The 23936-nt window shown below is 48.8% G+C and overlaps 2 long non-coding RNA genes across 2 annotated transcripts; one reads left to right on the forward strand and one right to left on the reverse strand.

The window, feature by feature from the left end:
• Window positions 1-7490: 7490 nt before the first annotated feature.
• LOC140407851 (uncharacterized) lies at window positions 7491-8558 on the reverse strand. Its single transcript, XR_011939838.1, has 2 exons — window positions 8458-8558; window positions 7491-8294 (listed from the first exon to the last, which is right to left on the reverse strand). It is a non-coding gene; the product is annotated as an uncharacterized lncRNA (long non-coding RNA).
• A 6982-nt stretch (window positions 8559-15540) lies between these two features.
• LOC140407852 (uncharacterized) lies at window positions 15541-22131 on the forward strand. Its single transcript, XR_011939839.1, has 2 exons — window positions 15541-15704; window positions 20510-22131. It is a non-coding gene; the product is annotated as an uncharacterized lncRNA (long non-coding RNA).
• Window positions 22132-23936: the final 1805 nt, after the last annotated feature.

Raw genomic sequence — 23936 nt, forward strand, 5'->3', positions numbered from 1 at the left:
CTGGTGACGCCGCGTTTCGGTGCCCGGAGAATCGCCGAACAGGCGCCAGGTCCGATTATGGCGTCAAACTGGATTCTCTGCCCCGGTGCCGGTCCCGATTTCGGTGTCAGGGCACGGAGAATCCAGCCCCTGGTTTCTCCTCTCCAATATACAAAACCTAGGAACACACTTTCCTGGCACGCAAGCTTCTACTTAAAGGTATACCCCGATTGTTGGTCCACGGACCAAAAATAATAAAATAAAAGAAATGGGAACAAAGGAAATAAAGAGGAAGGACTCTTCTACTTGGCAAACTGACTCAAATTGACAACAGTGCAGTTAGCCAATTGTTTCATGAAGTGGCCCAGCAAGCTACTCAATTGCATCAAACTATGTAGCGGTACCAGACGTCCATCACCACCATTTGCTCAGGGCATCAAAAGATAGGCAATGAATGCTGGCTTTGTCAATGACACTCACATTCTGATCCAACACTATCTCGCGAGACATTGCAATGTAAATCCTGCCAATTGTGGGCAGGATCACTTTTTGGCAAATCTGCATATTAGAGCGGGACAGCTAGACTCATTCTAATGTGCAGATTCCTGAGGTACCTGAGGCTTTGGGATTCATCCCCTTTGCCTTGGATGAGTGCCATTCAGCACTGGTCTGCTCAAATGGTGATCAGATGGAATGGCACTTGTGGGTGTCTCCATGCAGATCGGAGGCCCTTGGATGCGTGCCCTTCAGGCAGGGTGTTGCCCTGGTGTTGTTGATACCACCTGGGCATCTTGGCAGTGCCAATCTGGATGTAAGCCTGGCACTATCAGCTGGCATGGGCACTGCCAAGGTCTGAGGTTGGCACTGCCAAGGTCCCATTATTTGTGTGTGCAATCGGGCTAGGGTGCCCTGTGTGGATGTTGGGGGGGGGGGGAGAGAGCTTTGGGGGCCTTAGAGAGCAGGATGCCATTTAAAAATGCTGTCTCGCTACACTGAGGGGTTTTGGCGAGTGGAGTTCCCAAATGTACAAATTGGGGCTGTGTGCAGCCTCGGCCGCGCGTTCCCTGCTGAGGCCCCTCATACAACGCAAGCCACGTTGTATAGCCATGTGTTACTTGGCACTGCGAGCGCCGGAAATCTCGTGGCTAAACGGACTCGCCATCAGACTTGGTTCTCAGTTAGTTGAATCGGGGCCCTAAGTAATCTGTTTCACCAGTTGATTCATGCAGTTGCAGGGTCCCCATGAGGATCCCGTGTTGATGATATCTTTCAGATAAGCTGCCCACCTCACCACACCCACATCGCATACAGAACCCGTGTTCTGCTAAAATCAATGTTGTACTGGGTAGAAGCATGTAGAGTTCCCACATTTGGCAAAATCACAACCAAAATTGCAACCGATTCGAGAAATGGTTTCCTTTTGAAATTTCCACTGAAAGCCATTTACATATCACCAGATACAAAATCTGTCAGGAACACAACTGTACAGCATTTTAAATTGTGACTTTTTAAAATGGATTGTTTTAAAATGTTTTCATCCATGCTTTGGAATGTAACTTGTGCAGGTTGAATAATACAATGGGTTTATCACAAAAAAGAAGCATTTTTAATCAGTGTCAATCATTCTCCAGGGAGTAACCCAATTTTAAATTGCTGGAAATGACTTGAAAAAAATGTATAGAACCATTTACGAGTAATACTGAGCTACAGTGCTCTGTTAGTAAATATATTCAGAAGATTTTAAAAGGTGCCAATGTGTGTCCGAGAACTCAAAAGCCTGCACTTTAACTTCTAAAGCCTCTTTGAAGGCCAAAAGACACGTTTAAACTGGTGATTAGTTCAGCTTTTGGGTGGCGGGGGGCCTTGGCCAGCTTTGTGGGTGGGGTCTGTTTCTAGATCAATATTTTAAAAACTAGGGAATGAGTGTTACCAAAATGCAATTGTCCTGAATGTAATCTGAGTTTAAAATTTCACAATTTCTTCTGCTAGTTATTCCAATTTCGATCGAATTATGCAGAGAAAACCAAAGTAGAAAATGAAAAGGGTTGCTGAAAGTCTTCAGTAATTGGGCTGAATAAAGATCGAACCTTGGCTGCAGAGGACAAACAGGATGCTTCAAAGTGACTGAAGTACATGAGTACCTTGGAGATTAACCACTACATGCTCCCTTTTGACCAAAAATAAAACAGGCATAAATTATTCAAGTGCCATGTTCATTTAACTAGGTCCAATTGAGTGAATATTAAAATATCCATATTGTGCAATAGACTGCAGACCATTGTGGGAGATTTCTCTGATGGTCTAATAGATGAGCACTCCTATCAGCAAATAGAAATTGAAATGGCCTGCCTGCCTCGTAATCTATTTCCAGCCAGCATCACAGAACTAGGTAAATGATGCCATGGCAACTGTTGAAGTTAGTTCTTCACAGATCAAACTGCATGTAACGGTGGGGAGAATGCTGGGGCAGCTTTTGAATCCAGCAAGGCACTAGAGATACTTTCATAGACTGTAAATATATTGCAATGACATGCACTGAATTCTGGAGAGATGTGGGCGGGGTACTCTGAACCTGGGGCTAAGTGTTGGTGCCGTCGTAAACGCCGAAGCGTTTCATGACGCCGTCAACAGGCCCCTAGGATCAGCGATCCTGCACCACGCAGGGGGCCAGCATGGCACTGGAGAGCCTCACGCTGGTCCAGCCGCCGATACGGGCATCGGAGCGGGCGCCGCCGGGTGCGCGCATGCGCAGCTATGGTTGGCGCAAGTATCACGCAGGCACGTGGGTTGCCTTCTCCCCGTCGACCCCGACGCAACATGGCGGAGAGCTACAGGGGCCCAGCGCGAAGGAACATAGGCCCCCACCAGGATAAGCCTGCTGCTCACCGATCGATAGGCCCTGATCACGGGTCAGGCCACTGTGGAGGCCTCCCTGGGATCAGATACCCCCTCCCCCCTACCAGGCCGCCCACCCACAACATGATCGCCGAGGTCCCGCCAGGTAGGACCAAACAAGAACGGCGCCGGCGTGACTCGGCCTAACTTGGCGGGCACTTGGCCCATCGCGTGGGGAGAATTGCGGGGGGGGGCGCGTTGAGTGACCCCCGACCAGCGTCGGAGCGGCGTCAAGTGAATACCCCCCCCCCCACCCAACAGACCTACCTTGAGTGAATCAGCGTTGACCAGCAAACAGAAGGACCTACCTTGAATGAATCAGCGTTGACCAGCAAACAGCCATCCGGTGACATGGAAAATGTCCGCCCTCCTCCGCAGATCTGCATCGCCGGCAACCTCGGTGCAAATTGGAAGATCTTCAAACAAAAGTTCCAACTCTATCTAGAAGCCACCGGCCTCGAGGCCGCATTGGATGCCAGGAAGATCGCACTATTCCTCTCCACAGCCGGGGACCACGCCATCTACATCTACAACTCCCTTACATTCGCTGAAGGCGAAGGCACGACAAAATTTAAAACAGTCCTACTGAGGTTCGACAGCCACTGCGACATTGAGGTGAATGAGAGCTCTGAATGGTACGTTTTCCAGCAGAGGCTTCAGGGTAAGGATGAACCTTTTCAATCCTTTCTGACCCATCTCCGCATCCTCGTGCAGTCATGAAACTACGACTCGACCACTAATTCCATGATCCGGGATCAGAACGTTTTCGGGCTCCACTCCGATGCCCTTCGCCAGCAGCTCCTGAAAGTCAAGTAGCTCACCCTCACCATTGCCATCGGAACGTGCGTTCTCCATGAACATGCTAACAATCAGTACTCCCACATCAGGGCGGCAGAAACGGCAAAGCTAACCTCCCACGAGGTGGAACGGGTGCAGGCCATCGCACAAATGCAGGGCCTAAGTATCGACGAGAGTGGCCATTCTGCGCGCTTTCTGGGCCCCTGCGCATGCACGCCACGACCGAGGGGACGGCGAGACCGATGACCAGATTGCGCAGGTGCGTACGTCGTTCGACCGCACTGCGCATGCACGATGGCACACGGAATGCGCTGACGTTGGCGTCATGACGTGTCCGAATTGTGGCTCCGCCCAGTTAAAGCGGCAATGTCCAGCAAAATCACGACGGTGTCTACAGTGTAGCAAACTTGGCCATTACGCAGCCCTTTGCAGATCTGCTCCACTGCCCAGCAGCCAGCGATCCCAGCCGTGGTGCAGAAACGTCCGCTCAATACAGCAGGCCATGCCAGACTCCGACCCCGACAGCCCAACAGATCCTGATGCTGCGTGCCTCAAATCTCCATACCGGGTGGGCATCATTACGAAGCATGCGCTGCCTTTCTCCAAGAGAGCGAAGCACCTCCCGATCCTCAGCGTGGATCCCGACGACGAGTGGTGTGCTGTCCTCACAGTCAATAAGGCTCGCATCCGGTTCAAACTGGACACCGGCGCATCGGCAAACCTCATCTCCAAATCCAATCTCAACATCGTCCGCGGCAGACCAAGCATTCTTCCACCGGCCTGCCAGCTCTTTGCCTACAATGGCAATGCCATAGCTTCCAGTGGCTCATGCCAACTCAGAGTTTTCAATAAGTCATTTAAAGCAACACTGCGATTTGAGATCGTGGGACCTGACAGAGCGTCCTTGCTCGGTTCTCGGGCCTGCAAACTCCTGGACTTGGTTCAGCGAGTCCACACCTGATGAGAACTTCCAGGCTAAAACTGATGACATCATCACGTAGTACCACAGCGTGTTCAACGGAATGGGCACACTCCCATATCGATACAAAATCCTGCTCAAACCAAACACCACCCCTGTGATCCACGCACCACGTCGGGTGCCGGCACCCCTCAAGGACCTCCAGGACCAGGGCATCATATCAAAGGTCACAGAACCCACGGACTGGGTCAGCTCCATGGTCTGCGTCAAGAAGCCGTCAGGGGAGCTTAGAATCTGTATTGACCCCAAGGATTAAAACCGCAACATCATGAGGGAACATTACCCGATACCAAAACGAGAGGAGTTGACCAGCGAGATGGCTCATGCCAAACTCTTTACGAAGCTGGGCGCCTCCAAGGGGTTCTGGCAAATACAGCTGGATGCATCCAGTCGCAAGGTGTGCATATTCAATACCCCGTTCGGTCGCTACTGCTGCAACCGGATGCCTTTTGGCAACATCTCTGCCTCAGAGGTATTTCACCGCATCATGGAACAGATGATGGAGGGTATCGAGGGGGTGTGCGTGTATGTTGACAATGTCATAATCTGGTCCACAACTCCTCAAGAACACATCAATCGCCTCATGCAGGTATCCATGAGCATGGCCTCCGACTCCACAGAGCCAAGTGCTCGTTCAATCAATCAGAAATCAAATTCCTTGATGACCACATCTCGCAGCAAGGCGTGCGGCCAGATGCTGACAAGGTCTCGGCGATCAACGCCATGAAGACCCCAGAGGACAAGAAGGCGGTCCTCCGCTTTCTAGGGATGGTCAACTTCCTCGGGAAGTTCATTCCCAACATGGCGGCACACACCACAGCCCTCCGCCATCTCATCAAAAAGTCGACGGAATTCCAGTGGCTGCCCGCTCATGAGAACGAATGGCAAAACTCACCACAGTCCCGGTTCTGGCGTTCTTCGACCCTACCAAAGAGACCAAAATATCCACTGACGGGAGCCAGGACGGTATTGGGGCAGTGCTCCTCCAACGGGATGACTCCTCCTCATGGGCCCCAGTTGCGTATGCCTCCAGAGCCATGACGCCCACTGAGCAACGGTACGATCAGATCGCGAAGGAATGCCTGGGCCTCCTGACAGGAATCGACAAATTTCACGACTATGTGTATGGCCTCCCAAAATGCACGGTTGAGACAGGCCACTAGTCCACATAATCCAGAAGGATTTGAATGACATGATGCCTCGGTTACAACAAATCCTTCTCAAGCTACGCCACTATGACTTTGAACTTGTCTACACGCCAGGCAAAGAACTCATTGTTGCAAATGCCCTTTCCAGATCTATCACCACACTGTGTGAACAAACTGACTTTGTCTGCTAAATCGATGCGCAGGTGCAATTGTGTGCCTCTAACCTTCCGGCCACTGATGAGAGGGTCATCCAAATTCGTGCAGCACCTCAGGAATGGCTGGCAAAAGGGACAGTGTCCCCAGTTTTACAACGTCAAGGACGACCTGACGGTGGTGGACGGCATCCTCATGAAGCTCGATAGGATTGTGATTCCGCGGAGCATGCAAGCTATGGTGCTCGGCCAACTCCATGAGGGTCACCTGGGGGTCGAGAAATGTCAAGGCAGAGCTCGGGAGGCAGTCTATTGGCCGGGCATCAGCCAGGACGTTGCCAACATGGTCCTCAACTGCCCCACATGTCAGAAATTTCAGCCAGCTCAACCCAAAGAAACTCTGCAGCAACATGAGATAGTGACCTCCCCATTGTCCAAAGTCGGTGTCGACCTTTTCCACGCCAAGGGGCATGACAATGTCCTCCTGGTCGACTACTTCTCCAATTACCCTGAAGTGGTGAAACTGCCTGACTTCACGTCGAAGGCGGTGATTAAAGCATGCAAAGAAACGTTTGCGAGGCATGGGATACCGCTCATGGTGATGAGTGACAACGGTCCCTCTTTTTACAGCCAGGAATGGTCTGATTTTGCTCGCCTATACAACCTTTGTCATGTAACGTCCAGCCCCCACTACCCGCAGTCAAACGGGAAGGCCGAAAAAGGGGTCCATATCGTCAAGAGATTACTATGCAAGGCTGCAGACTCAGGCTCCGACTTCAACCTGGCGCTGCTGGCATACAGAGCATCCCCGTTGTCCACTGTTGTCTCCCGCGCAGATACTCATGAATTGCACTCTGCGAACCACGGTTCCAGCCATCCATGTTCCAGACCTTGACCACCTCACGGTCATACAAAAGGTGCAGCAGTCTCGGGCCCAACAGGAATCAGCATACCACACTCATGCCACGGATCTCCCTGAACTGGTCCCAACTGATCGTGTTCGTGTGCAGTTGCCTGACGGCGGCTGGTCCGCCACAGCTGTGGTGGTCAAGCAAGTGGCCCGAGATCGTTCCTCGTCCGCATGGCTGACACAACAGACGGGCGCTGCGCAGAGTTCCACGCCCGCCACCTACCATGATGTCCGCTGCGCAGAGTTCCACGCCCGCCACCTAACCATGATGTCCCGCCTCACACGATGCTTCCTCCGGACGTGCCTTACCACGAGGCCACCGATCTACCAGCAATCCTGCCGACCTCTGCGACCACCGCATTGGCGGCGGTCCCGCCTATCCAAGTGCAGGCGGCCCCTGATCCACCCTTGAGGCGGTCAACCAGAATTTGTCGCCCGCCGCAGAGACTAAAACTTTTTATAGACTGAACTTTTGCACAACTGTGTACCTTATCGTTTTGACCTCTGTAAATATCGTTGTTACCGTTTAAATCTGCCCTATATCTACACGAGCGACACCTTCCTGTGTACATAAGGTCATTTTAGCACATTCTATATATAGTCACGCACATATACAATCCACACACACATGCACCTTAATATTTATTATCTCAACACACACAATACAGAACAAAAAAAAAAAGGGGGGGAGATGTCATAATATGCATCTGTGTGTACAATGGAGTGCAGACAGGCAGTGATTGACACACAGGATGACCAGTAAGCACACGGAACAGAGCAGCCAATCACCAGACAGGACATAACCACTATAAAGCCAGAGGGCACCAGTTTTCCCGCTCTCTCGGGACCCAGCCTCTGAGACAGTCAGAGTTAGTGAGCTGGCCAGTGCAAACACCATGTTTTTCATAGAATTTACAGTGCAGAAGGAGGCCATTCGGCCCATCGAGTCTGCACCGGCTCTTGGAAAGAGCACCCTACCCAAGGTCAACACCTCCGCCCTATCCCCATAACCCAGTAACCCCACCCAACACTAAGGGCAATTTTGGACACGAAGGGCAATTTATCATGGCCAATCCACCTAACCCGCACATCTTTGGACTGTGGGAGGAAACCGGAGCACCCGGAGGAAACCCACGCACACACACTAGTATCAGGTCTCCAGTCAAGTCAGCATAGTGTCAACCCACAGTTGAACATGTACAATAGTTTAGATGTTAAATAAAATCGTGTTGCATCTTATCAAGTGTTGGAGGTCTGTCTCTCGCTACACTGCATCAAGTGCAGTCCACATCGACCCAGCCTACTCAACACATCAATGTGCACGCCGGCATCCGAGCTGGTGGCTGTGCGTTTGAAATTCAGTGATGGTGCAACTTTATCACAAGCTTCTTGCTGTTTTGCCACTGGCTGGTTACGTTCCACTTCTTGCGTATCTGAAAGGAGAAAGGGTTATAGCATGATAAGTGAGCGAACGTAAGAGGTGCACGGTGACACCATTACAATTTGTAAATCAGAAAGAGGATTCAGGGGAGATAGAATATGAGGAGGAGGATTAAATATGAGGAGATTAATTATCTTGGATGATTACAACTTAACCACTTATCACAGTCTCCGAATAATGATCAACGCCATTTCCACCACGGAGATTGGGACATGAAGACGCATCTGCTTCCCTCTGGTTACCTCCTGCTATCTTCAGTGGTGTGTCATCAGGTTCTGCAAGATACAGAGGAATGTGTCAGTGTGGGTTGTGCAATCTGGTTGAGCAATGAGACTGAAGTTTGGACAAGGGTTGTGTGTGCAAGCTGTGTTATATCACTGTGACTCCCTGCAGTGCCAGGGTGCATGATGTCTCGGATCATGTTTTCGGGATCCTTAAGGGGGAGGGGGAGCAGCCCCAAGTTGTGGTCCACATAGGTACCAACGACATAGGTGGGAAAAGGGATAGGGATGTAAGGCAGGAATTCAGGGAGCTAGGGTGGAAACTTAGATCTAGGACAAACAGAGTTATTATCTCTGGGCTGTTACCCGTGCCACGTGATAGCGAGACGAGGAATAGGGAGAGAGATGAGTTGAACACGTGGCTACAGGGATGGTGCAGGAGGGAGGGTTTCAGATTTCTAGATAATTGGGGCTCCTTCTGGGGTCGGTGGGACCTCTACAAACGGGATGGTCTACACCTGGACCAGAGGGGTACCAATATCCAGGGGGGGAAATTTGCTAATGCTCTTCGGGAGGGTTTAAACCTAGTTCAGCAGGGGCTTGCGAACCTGAATTGTAGCTCCAGTATACAGGAGGTTGAGAGTAGTGAGGTCATGAGTAATGTTTCAAAGTTACAGGAGTGTACCGGCAGGCAGGAAGATGGTTTAAAGTGTGCCTTCTTCAATGCCAGGAGCATCCGGAATAAGGCATGGGTTGGTACCTGGGACTTCGGTGTTGTGGCCATTTCGGAGACATGGATAGAGCAGGGACAGGAATAGTTGTTGCAGGTGCCGGGGTTTAGATATTTCAGTAAGCTCAGGGAAGGTGGTAAAAGAGGGGGAGGGGTGGCATTGTTAGTCAAGGACAGTATTACGGTGGCAGAAAGGACGTTTGATGAGGACTCGTCTACTGAGGTAGTATGGGCTGAGGTTAGAAACAGGAAAGGAGAGGTCACCCTGTTAGGGGTTTTCTATAGGCCTCCGAAAAGTTCCAGAGATGTAGAGGAAAGGATTGCAAAGATGATTCTGGATAGGAGAGAAAGCAGCAGGGTAGTTGTTATGGGGGACTTTAACTTTCCAAATATTGACTGGAAATGCTTTATTTCGAGTACTTTAGATGGGTCTGTTTTTGTCCAATGTGTGCAGGAGGGTTTCCTGACACAGTATGTAGATAGGCCAACGAGAGGCGAGGCCATATTGAATTTGGTACTGGGTAATGTACCAGGACAGGTGTTAGATTTGGAAGTAGGTGAGCACTTTGGTGATAGTGACCACAATTCGATTAAGTTTACTTCAGTGATAGAAAGGGATAGGTATATACCGCAGGGCAAGAGTTATATCTGGGGGAAAGGCAATTATGATGCAATGAGGCAAGAATTAGGATGCATCAGATGGAGAGGAAAACTGCAGGGGATGGGCACAATGGAAATGTGGAGCTTGTTCAAGGAACAGCTACTGCGTGTCCTTTATAAGTATATACCTGTCAGGCAGGGAGGAAGTGGTCGAGCAAGGGAACCGTGGTTTACTAAAGCAGTCGAAACACTTGTCAAGAGGAAGAAGGAGGCTTCTGTTAAGATGAGACATGAAGGTTCAGTTAGGGCACTCGAGATTTACAAGTTAGCTAGGAAGGACCTAAAGAGAGAGCTAAGAAGAGCCAGGAGGGGACATGAAAAGTCTTTGGCAGGTAGGACCAAGGATAACCCTAAAGCTTTTTATAAATATGTCAGGAATAAACGAATGACTAGGGTAACAGTAGGGCCAGTCAAGGATAGTAGTTGGAAGTTGTGCTTGGAGTCCGAGGAGATAGGAGAGGTGCTAAATGAATATTTTTCATCAGTATTCACACAGGAAAAAGACAATGTTGTCGAGGAGAATACTGAGATTCAGGCTACTAGACTAGAAGGGCTTGAGGTTCATAAGGAGGAGGTGTTAGCAATTCTGGAAAGTGTGAAAATAGATAAGTCCCCTGGGCCGGATGGGATTTATCCTAGGATTCTCTGGGAAGCTAGGGAGGAGATTGATGAGCCTTTGGCTTTGATCTTTAAGTCATCTTTGTCTACAGGAATAGTGCCAGAAGACTGGAGGATAGCAAATGTTGTCCTCTTGTTCAAGAAGGGGAGTAGAGACAACCCCGGTAACTATAGACCAGTGAGCCTTACTTCTGTTGTGGGCAAAGTCTTGGAAAGGTTTATAAGAGATAGGATGTATAATCATCTGGAAAGGAATAATTTGATTAGAGATAGTCAACACGGTTTTGTGAAGGGTAGGTCGTGCCTCACAAACCTTATTGAGTTCTTTGAGAAGGTGCCCAAACAGGTGGATGGGGGTAAAGCAGTTGATGTGGCGTATATGGATTTCAGTAAAGTGTTTAATAAGGTTCCCCACAGTAGGCTACTGCAGAAAATACCGAGGCATGGGATTCAGGGTGATTTAGCAGATTGGATCAGAAATTGGCTAGCTGGAAGAAGACAAAGGGTGGTGGTTGGTGGGAAATGTTCAGACTGGAGTCCAGTTACTAGTGGTGTACCACAAGGATCTGTTTTGGGGCCTCTGCTGTTTGTAATTTTTATAAATGACCTGGAGGAGGGCGTAGAAGGATGGGTGAGTAAATTTGCAGATGACACTAAAGTCGGTGGAGTTGTGGACAGTGCGGAAGGATGTTACAAGTTACAGAGGGACATAGATAAGCTGCAGCGCTGGGCTGAGAGGTGGCAAACGGAGTTTAATGCAGAAAAGTGTGAGGTGATTCATTTTGGAAGGAATAACAGGAAGACAGAGTACTGAGCTAATGGTACCATTCTTGGGAGTGTGGATGAGCAGAGAGATCTCGGTATCCATGTCCATAGATCCCTGAAAGTTGCCACCCAGGTTGAGAGGGTTGTTAAGAAGATGTACGGTGTGTTAGCTTTTATTGGTAGAAGGATTGAGTTTCAGAGCCATGAGGTCATGTTGCAGCTGTACAAAACTCTGGTGCGGCCGCATTTGGAGTATTGCGTGCAATTCTGGTCGCCGCATTATAGGAAGGATGTGGAAGCATTGGGAAGGGTGCAGTGGAGATTTACCAGAATGTTGCCTGGTATGGAGGGAAGATCTTATGAGGAAAGGCTGAGGGACTTGAGGCTGTTTTCGTTCGAGAGAAGAAGGTTAAGAAGTGACTTAATTGAGGCATACAAGATGATCAGAGGATTGGATAGGGTGGACAGTGAGAGCCCTTTTCCTTGGAAGGTGATGTCTAGCACGAGGGGACATAGCTTTAAATTGAGGGCAGATAGATATAGGACAGATGTCAGAGGTAGGTTCTTTACTCAGAGAGTAGTAAGGGCGTGGAATGCCCTGCCTGCAACAGTAGTGGACTCGCCAACACTAAGGACATTCAAATGGTCATTGGATAGACATATGGACGATAAGGAAATAGTGTAGATGGGCTTTAGAGTGGTTTCACAGGTCGGCGCAACATCGAGGTTCGAAGGGCCTGTATTGCGCTGTAATGTTCTATGTTCTATGCAGTGTCAAGTGTGATACTATAGATATTAGATATGAAGTCTGATTGGTTGAGACTGTTGCTAAATGAAAGATGAGAGTGGGGTTCATGGACAGTGGATAAAACTGCTGATGTATTTGGTCCAATATGACATTTGAAGTTGCATGGACTGACCTTGACAACTCATATGAGGTTGCTGAACTTTCTTTGGTAAAATTCAGCAGCTAACACGCACACGATGATGATGAAATGCCCTGGTTGTTTCCTGCAGAAAGACAGTGTCTGGAATTTACTGAGGCAACACTTCCTCCAGTGTTTCCTTGGGCAGCAGGCAGGTGATATCACTATTGGGATCTTTAATTCAGAGAACTCCTGCTGGAGCTATACCTTAAACAACATACTATATGGTACTTTTGATTTTAGTGGAAAAAGGCTCTTCAGTCACCCTAGGGCCTAAGGCTTTCTCTACATTTCCCAAATAGATCAATAAACTCTTTCTAAAACTTTTCAGTGCTGATGAGAGAAACTATAAGCTGGTCGTAAAAAATAATTCTTTGCTGACAATGAATATTAAAATCTTCCTAAAACCCAGGCACTGCTGATGCAACTCCTCAAAATGTCACTGTCCATATCAAGGTGGAGCCAACTGATGCCGATGCCAGATCTGAGCCTTAATATCCATCACACTAGTGAGTGAGTGGGAAACAGCTGCCATCAGTAGTCAACCACTTACGGGAGAATTCATAGGAGTCTCTGGTCTAATGTTAATGGGAGGGGAAAGTGACCCAGCTTTTGCAGTGATGGGTGGATTGATGGTCCTCACCAGGGAGGATAAGGAACATTTAATGATCTCAGCGGTGCGAATTTCCCCTTACCTAGGGGGCGATTCTCCCAAATGGGGTCCAAATGTTTGCGCCGTCGTGAACGCCATCGCGTTTCACGACGGCGCAAACTGGGCCCGGATACGACCTATTCTGTCCCCCACAGGGGGCCAGCACGGCACTGGAGTGGTTGACGCCACTGGAGTGGTGGGCGCCGCGCCAACCCGCACATGCGCAGTTGGGCTGCACCAACCTGCGCATGTGTGGGGGACATCTTTAGCGTGTCGGCCCAGACTCAACATGGCGTAGGTGTTCAGGGGCCGGCCGCGCAGGGAAGTAGGCCGGGGGGGATGGGGAAGAGGCCGGCCCGCCGATCGGTGGGCCTCGACCGTGGGCCAGACCCCATCAGAGGCCCCGCCGGTGAAGGAGCCCCCCTCCCCCACCCACAGGCCACCCCCCGACCGTTCACGCAGAGTTCCTGCTGGCAGTGACCGGGGGTGAACGGCGCCGGCGGGACTCTGTTGTATCCAAACGGCTGCTCGGCCCATCCGGGCCGGAGAATCAGCGGCGGTGCCGATTCCAGTGGCCCGCGGCCGGAGCCGCGCCAAACACGCCGGTGCAAATGGCGCCAATTCTCCGCACCTCGGAGAATCGCACGCCGGAATCGGGGCGTCGTGGCGCAATTGCGCCGATTCTCCGGCCCGGCGCAGGGCTCGGAGAATTGGCCCCCTAATGTTAGTTTGAATCTGGCACCAGGTCCAGGGACCTCCAGGCATCAAGGAACAATGATGAGAGCAACAAGCCAATCACACTGAATCATTCTCACAGGCAGCAACACAGGAAGTAGCTTTCAAGGGATTTGGATAAATATTTGAAGGGAAAACAGTTACATGATTTTAGGAAAAGAGCAAGAGAGTGGAATAAATTGGTTAACTCTACATACCAAATAGCCAGTAAAGGCAAGAGATACTAATGGTCTCCTTCTGGGTTATTTTCTGATTCTATCATTTTACAAACTTCTTACAACACTGCATCTATTGACCTCTCAGCTTATCTGTTCCCTCTGCCTGTTTGCCATGTGTGTGGAGGGCCCCCTGCCCCCTGTGGATACAGCACAATCCTCCTCCTTTCCAGCTCCTCCAACACAACCTCTAGAGCAGGTTTCACAAACCAAGATGACCGCCCTCTGTCCATGTTGTGCCAGATTAATTTCCTGCACAGCTCCATGAACCTCCCATTTAATCTGCAAGTTAGCTTTAACTGGTGCTAGCAAGTTACAGTTTTAGGGCCCCTGCTGATCTCTGCCTTGTAGTTAGTGCTGGCTGCACATGGCAATCCTGCCAATGAGCAAAGTTATATTGCTGGCTGCATTGCAATCAACAGGCGTGGTTGAATCACACATCGCAGTCTTCGTGTCCCTTTCTGGGGGCTATCCAACTTAGCCCCCTCAGATTATGTTCTCTTAAAATTAACAATCTTTATTATTGTCACAAGTAGGCGTACATTAAAACTGCAATGAAGTTACTGTGAAAATCCCCTAGTCGCCACACTACGGCACTTGTTCGGGTACACTGAGGGAGAATTCAGAATGTCCAATTCACTTAACAAGCACGTCTTTCAGGACTTGTGGGTGGAGACCGGAGCACCCGGAGGAAACCCACGCAGACACAGGAAGAACGTGCAGATCCCACACAGACAGTGACCCAAGCCTGGAATCGAACCCGGGTCCCTGGCACTGTGAAGTAACAGTGCTAACCATTGTGCTACTATGCAACCCATCATTCCCATGAAAAAATTTAACCGTTATTTAAAATATTGTGAACTGCATTATAATCAGTTAAATGTATGACATGTAGAAAGTTAGGATGCATTGATGACATTTATCAACCAATCAAATTTCATCACCTTCCTGCTTGACGACCGTTAGAACTTTTTTGAGCCTTCATGTATTACCTACATAAATTAACATTAACTGTTCCACGCTGCTATTAATGTCACCCGGGAATTGATATTCATGAATTCATTTATTATACAGATGAGAGACCCATTTTATACTTTCAGCACAGGAGGGTTGCTCCTGAAAGCTGGTATTTTTGGAAGCTGGCTGAACTACCTCGGTGGTTGAGGGATGGCTGCAAGCAATGGAATTGGAAATGTCACTGTGAACAATGAAAGACGACTGAGGACATCTTCAAGGAGAAACCTCGAGGCTGAACATTCATGCTTTGCACAGATGTTGTACCAGAACGGACCAAGCCACTACCTTGAAATATTTCAAACAAAACAGCACAGTGCCAAAAAGGATTAATTTCCATCTGGTATTCTCATTTACACAAGAATATAAGTTAAACTCTATTAGCCTGGATGTGTGAGAGAAACAAACATAGATTATTCCAGTAATTAGACCAAAAACTTGATCACAAGTTGCAAAATTAAAGTTTGAAATTCCCTTGAAACCCACACCAAAACAGTACAGGTTTTACTGCAAGTTTTCACCTACTCACGTGCAAGTTTGTTTCATGACGGATTTCCGCTGACCTTTATCCTGTACCCTGGCTTCTTCAATTTTGTGTACTACACCAGTGAACTCTCCACCCTCTGCCACTTATTAACATTGCTCCACCCCATGCAAAAGGCTAATTTGCAAGATTCCAGCATTTCCTGCCAGTTGAACTGGTTTGTAAATTTTCGGTGCAGGCCCCACACTTATGCAGCTAAATGTTGGATTGCTCCCTTTTACGGGTGCGGGTTTCGTGATTCAAGATTAGCCAGTGCCCTTCTCAAGTTAGGCAGCATGCAGACTTTGTCCTGTCACTTCAATTGAATGATTAAAACATTCAGGTGAGTATGAATGCTGCTAGCTTTTAAGGCCCAATGGGGAGTCCAACATTGTACGTGACTAGCTAACCTATTAAAGTCACCGATTCCTCTGAAAGGAGAGATGCACTAATTAGAAGGCAAGTGCTGTTGACTGCTTTCAGAGCAAGTGGCGGTAAAGAGAACATTAAATGGAGAAACAGGAAAGCGAAAGCTTCCAGGTCCTCGGACACAGGGCTGGAGACTTTGGCCAAGGAGGCCAACAGGAGGAGAGAGACTATTTTTCCAGAGGGCTCCTGGAAGTCCTCAAGAGTCACCCTTAGAGGGGAATGTGAGCAGCTGCCAGGGTTGTCAATTCCCCAGAGTCTGGTCCTGAAGTTTAACCACTCACATAGATGGTCAAGGTCAGTGAATGCTTTGTCAAATGACATATCCCCCCTCTGGTTAAACCAACCTCTTATGCTGCTCAAATGTACCATACTCCCATTATTCACCCATCAGAGACCAGTATCAATCAGGACCCATGTCTAATATCCAGAGGTTCCACCTCACTTCACACATTCATCAATGATGCCAGCCTTTCAACCACTTCTCCCCAACCTTCACATACCTCTGGTGATTCAGCTGGCACCATGACCTGAACACATTGCAACATATTCATTAATTGTCTTCCCTTTCATTTTTTGCAACAGGAGCCATTGCATTCGGTACTATTGAGGACATTCAAGGTGATGGTATAGAACATAGAACATAGAACATAGAACAATACAACGCAGTACAGGCCCTTCGGCCCACGATGTTGCACCGAAACAAAAGCCATCTAACCTACACTATGCCATTATCATCCATATGTTTATCCAATAAACTTTTAAATGCCCTCAATGTTGGCGAGTTCACTACTGTAGCAGGTAGGGCATTCCACGGCCTCACTACTCTTTGCGTAACGAACCTACCTCTGACCTCTGTCCTATATCTATTACCCCTCAGTTTAAAGTTATGTCCCCTCGTGCCAGCCATTTCCATCCGCGGGAGAAGGCTCTCACTGTCCACCCTATCTAACCCCCTGATCATTTTGTATGCCTCTATTAAGTCTCCTCTTAACCTTCTTCTCTCCAACGAAAACAACCTCAAGTCCATCAGCCTTTCCTCATAAGATTTTCCCTCCATACCAGGCAACATCCTGGTAAATCTCCTCTGCACCCGCTCCAAAGCCTCCACGTCCTTCCTATAATGCGGTGACCAGAACTGTACGCAATACTCCAAATGCGGCTGTACAGCTGCAACATGACCTACTGACTCCGGAACTCAATCCCTCTACCAATAAAGGCCAACACTCCATAGGCCTTCTTCACAACCCTATCAACCTGGGTGGCAACTTTCAGGGATCTATGTACATGGACACCTAGATCCCTCTGCTCATCCACACTTTCAAGAACTTTACCATTAGCCAAATATTCCGCATTCCTGTTATTCCTTCCAAAGTGAATCACCTCACACTTCTCTACATTAAACTCAATTTGCCACCTCTCAGCCCAGCTCTGCAGCTTATCTATATCCCTCTGTAACCTGCTACATCCTTCCACACTATCGACAACACCACCGACTTTAGTATCGTCTGCAAATTTACTCACCCACCCTTCTGCGCCTTCCTCTAGGTCATTGATAAAAATGACAAACAGCAACGGCCCCAGAACAGATCCTTGTGGTACTCCACTTGTGACTGTACTCCATTCTGAACATTTCCCATCAACCACCACCCTCTGTCTTCTTTCAGCTAGCCAATTTCTGATCCACATCTCTAAATCACCCTCAATCCCCAGCCTCCGTATTTTCTGCAATAGCCTACCGTGGGGAACCTTATCAAACGCTTTGCTGAAATCCATATACACCACATCAACTGCTCTACCCTCATCTACCTGTTCAGTCACCTTCTCAAAGAACTCAATAAGGTTTGTGAGGCGTGACCTACCCTTCACAAAGCCATGCTGACTATCCCTGATCATATTATTCCTATCTAGATGATTATAAATCTTGTCTCTTATAATCCCCTCCAAGACTTTACCCACTACAGACGTGAGGCTCACCGGTCTATAGTTGCCGGGGTTGTCTCTGCTCCCCTTTTTGAACAAAGGGACCACATTTGCTGTCCTCCAGTCCTCTGGGACTATTCCTGTAGCCAATGATGACATAAAAATCAAAGCCAAAGGTCCAGCAATCTCTTCCCTGGCCTCCCAGAGAATCCTAGGATAAATCCCATCAGGTCCCGGGGACTTATCTATTTTCAGCCTGTCCAGAATTGCCAACACCTCTTCCCTACGCACCTCAATGCCATCTATTCTATTAGCCTGCGGCTCAGCATTCTCCTCCACAACATTATCTTTTTCCTGAGTGAATACTGACAAAAAATATTCATTTAGTATCTCGCCTATCTCTTCAGACTCCACACACAATTTCCCATCCCTGTCCTTGACTGGTCCTACTCTTTCCCTAGTCATTCGCTTATTCCTGACATACCTATAGAAAGCTTTTGGGTTTTCCTTGATCCTTCCTGCCAAATTCTTCTCATGTCCCCTCCTTGCTCGTCTTAGCTCTCTCTTTCGATCCTTCCTCGCTACCTTGTAACTATCCATCGCCCCAACTGAAACTTCACACCTCATCTTCACATAGGCCTCCTTCTTCCTCTTAACAAGAGATTCCACTTCCTTGGTAAACCACGGTTCCCTCGCTCGACGCCTTCCTCCCTGACTGACCGGTACATACTTATCAAGAACACGCAGTAGCTGATCCTTGAACAAGCCCCACTTATCCAGTGTGCCCAACACTTGCAGCCTACTTCTCCACCTTATCCCCCCCAAGTCACGTCTAATGGCATCATAATTGCCCTTCCCCCAGCTATAATTCTTGCCCTGCGGTGTATACTTATCCCTTTCCATCATTAACGTAAACGTCACCGAATTGTGGTCACTGTCCCCAAAGTGCTCTCCTACCTCCAAATCCAACACCTGGCCTGGTTCATTACCCAAAACCAAATCCAACGTGGCCTCGCCTCTTGTTGGCCTGTCAACATATTGTTTCAGGAAACCCTCCTGCACATACAGTACAAAAAACGACCCATCTATTGTACTCGAACTATATCTTTTCCAGTCAATATTTGGAAAGTTAAAGTCTCCCATAATAACTACCCTGTTACTTTTGCTCTTATCCAGAATCATCTTCGCCATCCTTTCCTCTACATCCCTAGAACTATTAGGAGGCCTATTAAAAAACTCCCAACAGGGTGACCTCTCCTTTCCTGTTTCTAACTTCAGCCCATACTACCTCGGAAGAAGAGTCCCCATCTAGCATCCTCTCCGCCACCGTAATACTGCTCTTGACTAGCAGCGCCACACCTCCCCCTCTTTTGCCTCCTTCTCTGAGCTTACTAAAACACCTAAACCCCGGAACGTGCAACATCCATTCCTGTCCCTGCTCTATCCATGTCTCCGAAATGGCCACAACATCGAAGTCCCAGGTACCAACCCATGCTGCCAGTTCCCCTACCTTGTTTTGTATACTCCTGGCATTGAAGTAGACACACTTCAAACCACCTACCTGAACACTGGCCCCCTCCTGCGACGTCAAATCTGTGCTCCTGACCTCTATACTCTCATTCTCCCTTACCCTAAAACTACAATCCAGGTTCCCATGCTCCTGCTGCATTAGTTTAAACCCCCCCAAAGAGCACTAACAAATCTCCCCCCCCGGGATATTTGTGCCCCTCAGGTTCAGATGTAGACCATCCTGTCTGTAGAGGTCCCACCTTCCCCAGAAAGAGCCCCAGTTATCCAGAAATCTGAATCCCTCCCGCCTGCACCATCCCTGTAGCCACGTGTTTAAATGCTCTCTGTCCCTATTCCTCATCTCACTATCACGTGGCACGGGCAACAACCCAGAGATAACAACTCTGTTTGTTCTAGTTCTGAGCTTCCATCCTAGCTCCCTGAAAGCCTGCCTGACATCCTTGTCCCCTTTCCTACCTATGTCGTTAGTGCCAATGTGGACCACGACTTGGGGCTGCTCCCCCTCCCCCCTAAGGACCCGGAAAACACGATCCGAGACATCACGTACCCTTGCACCTGGGAGGCAACATACCAAACGTGAGTCTCTCACGCTCCCACAAAATCTCCTATCTGTGCCCCTGACTATAGAGTCCTCAATTACTAATGCTCTGCTCCTCTCCCCCCTTCCCTTCTGAGCAACAGGGACAGACTCCGTGCCAGAGGCCCGTACCCCATGGGTAAGTCGTCCCCCCCACAAGTATCCAAAGCGGTATACTTGTTTCTCAGGGGAACGACCGCAGGGGATCCCTGCACTGACTGCTATTTCCCAGTCCCTCTTACAGTTACCCACCTATCTCCAATCTTTGGTGTAACTAATTCCCTGAAGCTGCTATCTATGACCCCTTCTGCCTCCCGAATGATCCGAAGTTCTTCCAACTCCAGCTCCAGTTCCCTAACTCGGTCTTGGAGGAGCTGGAGATGGCAGCACTTCCTGCAGGTAAAATCAGCAGGGACACTAACTGCATCCCTCACCTCAAATGTTACTGCCTTATGTCCCTTATCAAATTCCACCTCACCTTCACCTTGTTATCTGGCATGAAGTTCAAGCTACAGATCATGTGACCTTCGGCTTTCCATCCATATCCCTTCCTTCACTCCAAGTTTCCAGTCCAGATGCCCAAGAACGGACACCTGATCAGTTACAGCAAACACTCCCAGCAGTTAACCAAAATGCAAGTTTCAAAAGACATTTGGTCCTCAAAAATGTTCATCTGTTCTGTTTCATTTCAGAGACATATGCCTCATGAAGGACACCAGAGATGCACTACATTCAAGTTGGAGAAACCTGACACTTGCAACCATACAATGCCACTGACTATATGTGAGAGTATAGGATACAGTCCAGATCAGCATACAGTGACTCTCTGGGCATGAATGGGCTGCAGCAAGAACAAGGGAAAAGGACCATTCATCAGACAACTCTCTGTCCGGTGATGTTGGAGCAGAGTTCTGATACATGTGACTCAGAAAGTGATTGTGTACACTGAGATGCTTACATTTTGTTAAAACCAGGTGATAAAGGGTGAACTGGCTTCCTTCTATTCCATCTCCTTGGTTGGTCACAGCAAAGGTTTTGTGTTTCTTTTTTATGCGAATGTCCCTTTGCCAAATCAAAATGTATTCAACTATTTATGTCGTGAGCACTAAGACACACCCACACTTAGTGTCCAATTAAATAGGTAAAAGAGGCATAGATTTTAAATGTTAAGTCTGATTTAGGTTACATTGGATGCATTCAGATGTAGATGTTGCAATTATTACAAGATTTTGGTTCACTGCTAAGTTTCTGGTAGAGTTGACTTCTCGAACAGGGCAATAATATTCCAAAAGAGAGAGCAGCCTTCAGTCTGTTTCCTCTGCTGAAGATTTTCTGGACACTTTAAATCTCTCTAGTGGCTGGCAGTCTTGCCTTGAAATACTTCACCCATTGTGTATTTCCAATAAGTTTTGGGTGTACCTGCCCTGTGACTGCCATTGTTTCAATATCCGGTACTTTGCATTTTTAATATATCTTCCTCAGATAGTTACGAGTTTCAACAGATATCTAAACAATCAGAAATGTCTTTCTTCACTTTTCCCTGAGGGTGATTTGTTTGTTTCTTGCCTTCACTTTGCTCTGTCTCAGTTCAAATTGCAAAATTCCCCATCAGTTGAAAAATCATTTTTTCAGAGGATAAAGGGTATAACCTTGTTAAGGGATATTAGCATGACATCACTAGAAGGGGAATGTGATCCAGTCTTAGTTTCACCTTTGTTCTGAGCAGAGCACACATGCACAGCACTGATGCCTTTAAGCTACATACCAACATATAACTGTTCTCATGTTCCGTCATGTGCCTCTTCTTAATAAATTAACCAATAACATGTTTACCCAACCCATTATCCCTTGTGTCCCGGACAATAAATAAACCCAAAGTATTACACCATTGTAATAACAGAACACTTGGTGTGTTGGATATTGATGTCAGAGGATTCAATGATGGCAATGGCCTTGAATGCCAAGGAGAGATGGGTAGGTTCTCTATTGTTGGAGATGGCCATTGCCTGGCACTTATGGCGCAAATGTTACTTGCCATTTATCAGCCCAAGTCTGAATATTGGCCAGGTCTTGCTGCATGTGGACACTGACTGCTTCAATATCTGAGAAGTCATGTTCTATGCTGAACTTGGACAAACATCCACATTTCTGGCATTATGATGGAGGGATGAGCAGGTTCTTGCTGTGTAAGTGTTGCTTGCTAAGCTGTCTATGATAGGTTCCATTGCTTTGCTAATGATCGAGAGTAGACTGATGGAATGGTAATTTCCTGGAGTGGATTTGTCCTGCTTTTTAAAAAATGATTTTTATTGGATTTTTGCACAGAGTATATTTTGCCGTTATTTACACAGGATATGATATATCTATATATATGTAAGTAGGCATCCGTTCATGCCAGCGAGGCACTTCCGGAGGTCAATCCTCGAGTGGGTCTGGTGCCGGTGTTGCCCCTCGCTTCTTCCGGTCGGATTTTGCCGCCGTTGTCTTCTCGTGCGTGCTGCCGCTACAGCCGGCCCTCCAGTCCTCCACCTGTATGCTCCTTTTTCTCTGTTCCTGTGGATGTCAGGTTGGTTAATGTTTCCCTGCCTCCACCCGCCCCCCCCACCACTCCCTGGCTCTCCATTGTTCCCTGTCACTTCCCTCATTGCTCCCCCCCCCCCCCCCCCCCCGTGGTTTGCCTCTCCTTCCTCTTAGAGTGTGTTGTCCCCCCCCCCGTGGTTCACCTTTCCTTCCTCTTAGAATGAGTTGACCCCCCTCCTGTTCTATCTCACCCTCTCATGCTTTGGCTGCTTTCTGCTGGTTCCTGGCTGTTCTTCTCCTTGTTTGCTGGCCACAAACAGATCCCGGAACAATTGGGTGAATGGCTCCCACGTTCTGTGGAAGCCGTCGTCTGACCCTTGGATGGCGAATTTGATTTTCCCCATTTGGAGGGATTCCGAGAGGTCGGACAGACAGTCTGCAGCTTTGGGTGGTGCTGCTGACCGCCAGCCGAACAGGATTCGACGGCGGGCGATCAGGGAGGCAAAGGCAAGGGCGTCTGCCCTCCTCCCCAGGAATAGATCTGGCTGGTCTGAAACCCCGAAGACCGCCACTTTTGGGCAGGGTTCCACCCTCAGCACCACCACTTTGGACATTGCCTCGAAGAAGGCAGTCCAGTACTCCACAAGTCTGGGGCAGGACCAGAACATGTGGCCGTGGTTGGCCGGGCCTCCTTGGCACCGTTCACATCTGTCCTCCACCTCCGGGAAGAACTTACTCATACGGGTTCTTGTTAAGTGGGCTCTATGTACCACTTTTAGTTGTGTCAGGCTGAGCCTTGCGCAGGTGGATGTGGAGTTGACCCTATGCAGCGCTTCGCTCCAGAGTCTCCACCTTATCTCGATCCCCAGGTCCTCCTCCCATTTCCTTCTTGCGTCCAGTACGGTGTCGACCCCTTCTACCAGTCGGTCGTACATGTCGCTACAGTTTTCTCTCTCTAATATGCTTGCGTCCAGTAACTCTTCCAGTAATGTCTGTCGTGGTGGTTGTGGATACGTCCTTGTCTCCTTTCGTAGGAAGCTTTTGAGTTGCAGGTACCATAGCTCGTTCCCCCTGGCCAGCTGGAATTTCTCCGTCAGTTCGTCCAGTGTCGCAACCCTGCCGTTGGTGTATAGGTCCCTGACTGTCAGTGTCCCCTCGTGCTGTCTCCCCCTTTGGAAGGTGGCGTCAGTCAGTGCTGGTGGGAACCTATGGTTGTTGCAAATGGGAGCTTTGTCTGACACCTTGGTCAGGCCAAATTGCAGCCGTTGCTGGTTCCAGGACTGGAGGGTGACTATCACCACCAGGCTGCTGGAGTGTTTTTTGGGTGGGGCTGGGAGTGCCGCCGTGGCGAGGGCCCGGAGGGAGGTCCCCTTACAGGAGGCCTCCTCCGCGCGCACCCACTCGGCTTCTGGCTCCTTGATCCATCTCCTCACTCGCTCGGCCGTTGCCGCACAGTGGTAGAATTGTAGGTTTGGGAGGGCGAGCCCTCCCCTTGATTTTGTTTTTTGTAGGACCTTCTTTGTGATCCTAGCATTCTTCCCCCCACCCTTGGGATCCTATCATTATTCCCCCCCCCCCACCCATGCGAACACCATGATT

Source organism: Scyliorhinus torazame, chromosome 2, assembly GCF_047496885.1.
Source record: "Scyliorhinus torazame isolate Kashiwa2021f chromosome 2, sScyTor2.1, whole genome shotgun sequence".
NCBI classification, from domain to species: Eukaryota; Metazoa; Chordata; class Chondrichthyes; order Carcharhiniformes; family Scyliorhinidae; genus Scyliorhinus; species Scyliorhinus torazame.